Below are 8,283 nucleotides of genomic sequence, written 5' to 3'. Positions count from 1 at the left end.
AGGGTGAGATTTAGTATAAAAAACTAGGGATTTGGTGAGTATTGTAAATGTACTCAACAACAAAATGATACTTGGAGCAGAAACAACTGCAGTGGCTCATGAGTGTTATTTAAAAAACAGATTCTGGATCACAACAGGTGTTTGTATTTAATCCAGAAATTAAATGTGGCTGGGAAAGAAAGGCAGTTACTATCCATTGGTGTTATGGCTGTGGTTCTAGCCCTGCACATTCAACAGTCAAATTCAACCATTGCACCATAGCCCCCCCCCCCACCCATAACATGCAGTAGTATCATAAAAAATATACAAAGGGCACATATATTAAAACACAAACTAGAATCTCTGAAGAAGATGTTTGTAAAATTACAGAGAGGAGCAGTAAATGCAAGGGAACAGAGGAAATCTGAGACCTGGAAGAAGTGTCTACTGAGGTGTATCCCTTAAAATTATTATCAAAAATTATAGTACTGTATTTATTTTATCATCATTATTATAAATATTACATAATAAATCCACAGAACCACTTTTATTATATTACTGCATAATAACAGTAGCAGTGATAATATTTTAGTGATATTTCTGATGACTATGGAATACCAGAAGTGTTTATTATTATCCTTGTTATGTCATGTGGTCAGTATCACTCAGTGCTGCAGAGGAGTCTATTTCTATTAAACGCGCGACTTTAGTTTCTTGGATTACAGACCTCATATTTGTTTAATCGTGTGATAGTTACATGGACTTAAAAATGATCCGCACCAGGGGAATCCGTTTTTCCTGCAGTGTTGCTGCTCACAGCATCGTAACAGCTCCCACGGTAAAAATGAAACACATGTTTGGATTAGACTCCAGTACAACCACAAGGACTGACAGAAGGATGACGAGTGAATTTAATTTCAAATACGGATACTGGAATTTGTACAGAAGACTACACCTGGTGGCGTTATGCGTTTATTATTATCATTTTTAATCGTCAGACTTTGGAGCAGAAGTGGAGGACTTGGAGCCCCCTCAGGTGTTCATTTTACTGACAGAAGAAATCGAAGAAAAAATGTCCTCTCTCATCATCTACCTCATGTCTGTATGGATTTTGGACACCTTTGCTTAAACCACGCCCTCCCACATATGTGCGAACCTCCTCTCATCTTCCTAGAATTTGTATCCCGTGAATCAATTGTTGTTCATCATTCTCCCGTGCTCTTTACTGGTATAAAGGTTTTGCCAAACTGGACTAGACTGGATTTACTCTGTGATCAGGTAGGAGAAAAGGGTACAGTGTTACTCATAATGAATGAAAACATTTACAAGAATCTAGTAAAAAGTTATTATTATCATTGATAATAATAATGATAATAATAATAATAAATAATAAATAAATAATAATGTCATATAATAATTTAAAAAATTATGCTCGTATAAAAACTCATCCTGCAGTCCTTACACAAGACGTAATGCATTCTGTGATGTTCATTTCCTTACTAGCAGCTGTATTTTGCTGATGTAGTTTGAGTCTATATAAATGGATTGTGTAGTGAGATATCCACTACCAACAAGCCTCATATTGTTTTGTTGTTGATCATAGCTGATAATAAACTTATATGTTTCTCTTTTTCCCCCTGATTCATGAATGTAGACTTTGTATTTCACCGTGCACACACTTTGCCTACAGATTGCCTACATCCAAAGCCATCCAAACAAGATTCCCAGTCACGAGCTTCACCCAGGCCATGACAAAACAAAGGGTGCTCATTTTCCTATTCTGCGTCATCAGTGTCTGTGTGTTTTTGGGTGAACATGTGTCAGAGAGGCTTTGGGAAAACTTCCTCCAGCATCAGGACACAAGTCGCTGTGCTTGTGAGAAATGTTTATCAGATGAAGATCAGTGGTTTACGCAGCGTTTGAATAAATCAGTTGAACCATTTTTGTCATCAAATACAAACTCTCAGAGGATTCTTTCAGGTGGTGGACGGTGAGTTGGCAGGAAACTATCAGGAAGTGAAATTTAATCATCACTGCAGTCACTGCTTTATTTTCTGCATGCTTGCCAACATAATACCACAAAACAACTGATCTAACAGCAGTTTATTTTTGATATGTCAGGGTTTACAGGCCGAAAAACGCAACTTTGATTCCTACAGTACAACAGTGAACACCCTGTTTAAAATGTTCCACCCAGTCCATCTCTCATAGAGCCAAGCCGCTGGTCGTTGTAGGACTTGTGCTGTGGTGGGAAATTCTGTTAATTTGCTGGGATCACATTATGGACCTCTGATAGATTTCAATGATGTCATCATAAGGTAAATTTTTCACAAAATAAAACTTTGAACAGTTATAGAGACACTGGGACAACACTGAAAAGTTTTTGTCAGAAAATAAAAGTTAAATTCTAACAATCCTTTAATCTATTTCTGCCAAGGACAGTAATGCATAAACTGTATCCTCCTCTGCTATTTAGAATTAACTATGGCCCTACCAAGGTTATGAAGCAGATGTTGGGAAAAGAACAACTCATCGTGTCATATATCCAGAGAGTGCCTCGGACCTTAGATAACACCACTCATCTTGTGTTGGTTCCATTCAAGATACAGGACCTTGAGTGGCTCATTAAGCCCTCACTACAGGATTTTCTGGAACGTGAGTCATGTTTTTATTATAACTACACATATGATCATTTGTTCCATCTGTATGTAGATCTAATGTATCCAGTATTAAGTAAATATATAGTAATAATATATAGTATTAATGAAAGAATCTTATGAATATATAAGAAATAATTTTTAAAACTCAGGACACTGTTAGGAAATGTTAATGTAGTTTTTTTTTAAGTCACTGTTGGTCACTTTTATGAAATGTTATTGTCTGTAATTATTATTCAGTTCCAGTTGTTTCCTTGAAGATGTTTCACCTCATCTGAAAAGTTTCATCAATTATAAAAAGTTGGCCACGGTGTGACTCATTTATGGATCGTTGCCCCATCCTGCTAGCATCTGAGTCGTTAGGATCACATGGGTCGAGGTGTGAATGGGGATTAATTCTCTGGTGAGGATCTCAGGACTGCATTATAGTATGATACTTGGTGTCGTAAGGGTTTAACACAGTCCTGAGATCATTACCCAGGTTATTTAACCCCCATTCAATTCATTTCAATTTTATTTATATCGTGCAGAATCACAACAAAAGTCATCTCAACGCACTTTTCATACAGAGCAGGTCTAAATGATACTCTTTAAAATATGGTGTTTACAGAGGGAGACCCAACAAATCCCACCAAGAGCAAGGACTGGGTGACAGTGGCAAGGAAAAAACTTCTTTTTAAGAGGCAGAAACCTCGAGCAGAACTGGACTCAGAGAAAGAGAGGTGCAGAGAATAGCAGCAGAAGAACATAGCATAACATGGATTTCATGTAAAAAAAAGTAAAGTTATACCAATACTACAGTAATAGTAGTGATTATAGTGATAATTAAAGTAATAATTGCAAAAGTAGCAATAATACTAGTACTAGTAATGTCTAATTATAACAGGCAGGTGTTTGAGTGGTGTTGTAGGAGCAGCCGGAAGCTTGTCAGACTCTACAGCTCCAGAGGCAGAAGTACCTGCAGAAGAGGAGAGAGAGACGGAAGAGCACAATACTATGGGAAAGAGAAAATATTGAGTTAGTAACATGTAATATGGGATATGAATCCATAGTGATAGAGAAAGAGAGAGAGAGAGAGAGAGAGAAACTCAGTGCATCATGGGAAATCTCCCGGCAGTCTAGGCCTATAGCAGCATAACTAAGGGATGGTTCAAGCCTGAGCCAACCCTAACTATAAGCTTTATCAAAGAGGAAAGTTCTAAGCCTACTTTAAATGTACAGAGGGTGTCTGCCTCCCGAACCGAAACTGGGAGAAGGTTCCACAGTAGAGGAGCCTGATAGCTGAAGGCTCTGCCTCCCATTCTACTCTTGAAAACTCTGGGAACCACCAGTAAACCAGCATTCTGGGAGCGCAATGTCCTAGTGGGATTATAGGGGACTATGAGATCTTTGGAGGTATGATGGTGCCTGACCATTAAGGGCTTTGTAGGTGAGGAGGAGGATTTTGAATTTTATTCTGGATTTGACTGGGAGCCAATGTAGAGAGGCTAACACAGGAGAAATATGGTCTTTTTTCTAGTTTCTGACAGTACTCATGCTGCAGCATCAACTGCAGTCTTTAGAGACTTGTTGGGGCAGCCTGATAATAATTAATTACAGTAGTCCAGCCTGGAAGTAACAAATGCATGGACTAGTTTTTCTGCATCCTGTTAAGACAGAAAATGTCTAATTTTGCCAATATTACACAGGTGAAAAAATCCTAGAAATTTGTTTTATGTGTGAGCTAAAGGACATATCCTGATTGAAGATAACTCTAAGGTTCTTTACAGTGGAGCTGGAGGCCAGGGCAATGCCATCTAATGTAACTACGTCATTAGAAAATGTCTTTCTGAGGTGTTTGGGACCAAGAACAATAGCCTTGGTTTTGTCCAAGTTCAAAAGTAAAAAGTTGCTTGCCATCAAAGTTTTAATGTCCCTAAGGTATGCCTGAAATTTGGCTAACTGATTGGTTTCATTAGGCTTCATTGACAGATAAAGCTGTGTATCGTCTGCATAACAATGGAAATTTATAGAGTGATTCCTGATAATATTGCCCAAGGGAAGCATATACAAGGTGAAAAGAATCGATTCAAGCACTTCATGTCTAATTTTTGAGTACATGGAGGAATTGTCGTTAACATGCACAAACTGAAGCCTATCAGATAGATAGGACTTAAACCAGTTTAGTGTGGTACCTTGAGACATGAGACCCTAACAACTCATATGATGTCGGGGTGGGGCAGCGACCCACCTTTTGGATGAGAGGTGAAACGTCTTCAAGAAACCTAAAAGAAGTCCAGTTGCCTTCAACTTCAGCACTTAAGACTATTTGCTTTTTAGATTGACAAAATGGTCAGTTGGATAAGGGACATGATAAAAGTCCAGTCTGCAGCAACATATTCTCACTCCCAGCTCATTACATGTAGATGCATGGTCATGATCCCTTGGCATCACTTTTTAATGCAGTGGGTAGCCTTTTAGCACCACTTTTCAGTTCACAGGATAGATTACAGCATAAATGAGATGCTACACCTATGGGAATGGTGAGCATACAAAACGCACAACTGTCACATCAGAGACTGGGGTTGCATTCAGAGTCCTGTCTGGTTTAGGCAACAAGAGCACTTTGGTTAAGGCTTGGAAAAAATTGTGGTTTTCGTTAAATATAAATAAACTTATTATGTCTTAAGTCACTGTTAACCTCTTTTTTTTTCAAATTTATTTGAAAAGTCCACACTTTATTTATCTTGAGTTATATAACAGCATCTTGAGATAAAGTTGCGAATTGAGAATAATTCTCTGCTCTAGTTTGATTTGAACATTTCATCATATTATTTCCTACAGGTCATACGTGCCAGTAAAATCAAATATCAAAGCTAACAAGGACCTGGTAAGTATTACTTTGAATGAACAACAATAAACTTTATTGGCTGCAAAGGTAAAAATAAGTTTAAAGGTTAATTCTGATTTATAACAGGTGATGGTGGTCAATCCTGCTTTCATGAGATATGTTCATGACACATGGCTGGAGAAAAAGGGGACATATCCATCCACTGGCTTCATGACTTTAGTTCTTGCCCTGCACATCTGTGATGAGGCAGGTACATTTTTTAACTGGATTTTTACTTGTGCTTGTCACCAGTGTTGCTGTTACACATGAATCACTGACAAGTTATTGCAGATAATTTATGACTGATAGAAAACTAAGTTAGCACACTTTTATTGCATTCTCGGTTTCTGAATAAGTCCTCCAAAGTAAAGGACAAAATATGTTTGTAATCTTCCAAAACAGCCTAAAGTGTTAGTGTTAGAGTTTTCTGATCAGGTGCCCTTTTTTGTTTTGTTTGGTTGATTCCAGACCAGGTTAAGATCACATATAAAAAGTACTTGGTTAAAGGATTGAGGTTAAAAGTTTGGAGTGTTCCAAGGCTATCTGTATTCACATACCATATGTACATTGAAAGAGTTTATTGGTCCCTCTAATTATTCCTCCTGTGTATACTGGCACGATGACCTCTTAAAGTGACCACACCGTTACCCCTTTTTCACCAACATGGAACTGGTTCTGTTCCAGTTCAGGCTGTGCAGTGAGTATCAGGCTGTGCTGTCATAAATCTACTGAGCCCTGTGACAGATCACACCATTCTCTAATATACCTTTTTAACTGCCTTTGAATCCAAATCCAAGCAAAGAACAGATACTCAGTGATGAAGCCTTATATATACATTGTATCTGCGTAGGCTTACCCACATTGGCTGGCCTAACTGGCTTGATAGGTTGTTTTATCTGAATGCCCTGGCCCACTCAGTAATCCAGTTGCCATCATTGCTTGTGTAGTTTTGGTTTTATTATATGTTCATTTTTGTTTTCCCTAGGTCCATGTGTTTGGTTATGGAGCAGACAAAGATGGAAACTGGAGTCATTACTGGGAAAAACTCAGAGACAAAAATTTCAAAACTGGAGATCATCCTGGAATTTATGAGTATGCAGTTATCCAGCAGTTAGCTGAGCAAGAAAAACTCAAGTTTTATACTGGGTGGTGATCATTCTGTCAACATTAATTTTTATTTTATTATTTAAGCCTTGATAGAACATCCTTTACAAAACAAAACAAGACTAGTAAGAATGGGCCATATGCAACAACTCTGGTCTGACTCACTGTCTAACCCTGTACTAACCCTTATTAAACAAAAACTGAGTGGAAAATCATCCATGATCTGAAACCACACATTTAAAGAATCTGACTGATCCTGCTGGGGTTGTCTTTTAAGCTACTCAACTGATTCAGTGGGATATGGAATGAAAATGTATCATGTACAAGGAAATGTTGGACAACAGCTTTTCTATGCTGCACTGTACTCATTTTTCTCTGTTTTCATTTTTTCTTGTTCACTTATTGCCATTTTGTGTTGTTGATGGACACTATTGTAATATTACTCAGGGGTGAAAAAAATTAAGGAGTTGTGGATAATGCACACATAACTTCTGCTTTACATGAAAATCTTCTAACAGGTAAACTAAATAGTTTACATGGAAGACAAAAGGCTTTGGTAATGACAAAGTGTATTGTAAATTAATGTAAAGCACACTGAATTAATCTGTAATGAAATAAGATATATCATCATTACATGGCATTCATTTCACAGATGCTTTTGTCCAAAGCAAACTACAATAGTATACGCAAGTAATATTATTGTCTTCATTTGTATAAATCTATATCATCTAGCAAATAATGAATTATGATTAAACTGCTCACCAAATTTAAGCCAAATTTAAGCCACAGAAATTGGGACTGCACCTATTCCCTGAGCATTACTTTGTAGCTGGGAACAGCACCTGCATAATTACAGGATAATCGGTCAAATATGGAGGATAAGCTAAAGTATAACTAACAGGCACTTAAAGCAACATGAAAACCAGAAGGGAAACAGACCTGCTGCTATTATCATGTGTTTTGAGGGTAGAATTTAATTCCACTGTTCAGTCATAAAACATATTTTCTTGTACCAATAATACCACTATGAAGTGGTTCAAATGCTCTTCATTTGATGTACAGTTTCGATGGGTTGTGTACCTCATGTTAGGCTTTATTTAGGAATAGGATTGGTATTCAACAATAACAATTCAAGGCACCCTTGACAAAAACATTTACGACACCTTCCGTGACTTAAGATGATCAGCCTTATATTGAAATTAATAATAATCTATTGTCCTGTGTGTTTGCTTTTATGATAATGCTGATGCGTCAGTGTATGCCAAACCCATTAACACATGTTTTCACTTCTAATAAGGGAGCATCCTATTTTCTTTATGTTTTTAACTGACCTTGAAAAGTACAGGGAGCTGACTAAAGGATTAGGTGTTCCTGTTTCAGTTTTCCAGTTTTTCCTCAGTGTCAGAAAGTAAAAGATTCTAACAATCCTTTAATTTATTTCTGCCAAGGACAGTAACGTTAGAGCTACATCCCCCTGTGCTATTCAGAATTAACTATGGCTGTACCAAAGGCTATGAAGCAGATGTTGGGAAAAGAACAACTCATGGTGTCATGTATCCAGAGAGCACCTCGGATTTAGATAACACTACTATGAGTGAACGTGAGTCATGTTTTTATTATAACTACACATGTGATCATTTGTTCCCATCTGTGTGTTTTGTTCAATAAAGTACA

At 37.4% G+C, this 8,283-nt stretch overlaps 1 pseudogene; it reads left to right on the top strand.

Annotated features, from left to right (window-relative positions):
• Positions 1–748: 748 nt before the first annotated feature.
• LOC108900332 (CMP-N-acetylneuraminate-beta-galactosamide-alpha-2,3-sialyltransferase 1-like) lies at positions 749–8,283 on the top strand (annotated as a pseudogene).

This window comes from Lates calcarifer, unplaced genomic scaffold, assembly GCF_001640805.2.
Source record: "Lates calcarifer isolate ASB-BC8 unplaced genomic scaffold, TLL_Latcal_v3 _unitig_4531_quiver_858, whole genome shotgun sequence".
Taxonomy (NCBI): domain Eukaryota; kingdom Metazoa; phylum Chordata; class Actinopteri; family Centropomidae; genus Lates; species Lates calcarifer.
The sequence above is the reverse complement of the archived record's forward strand: the minus strand, read 5'-3'. Positions and strand labels throughout refer to the sequence as shown.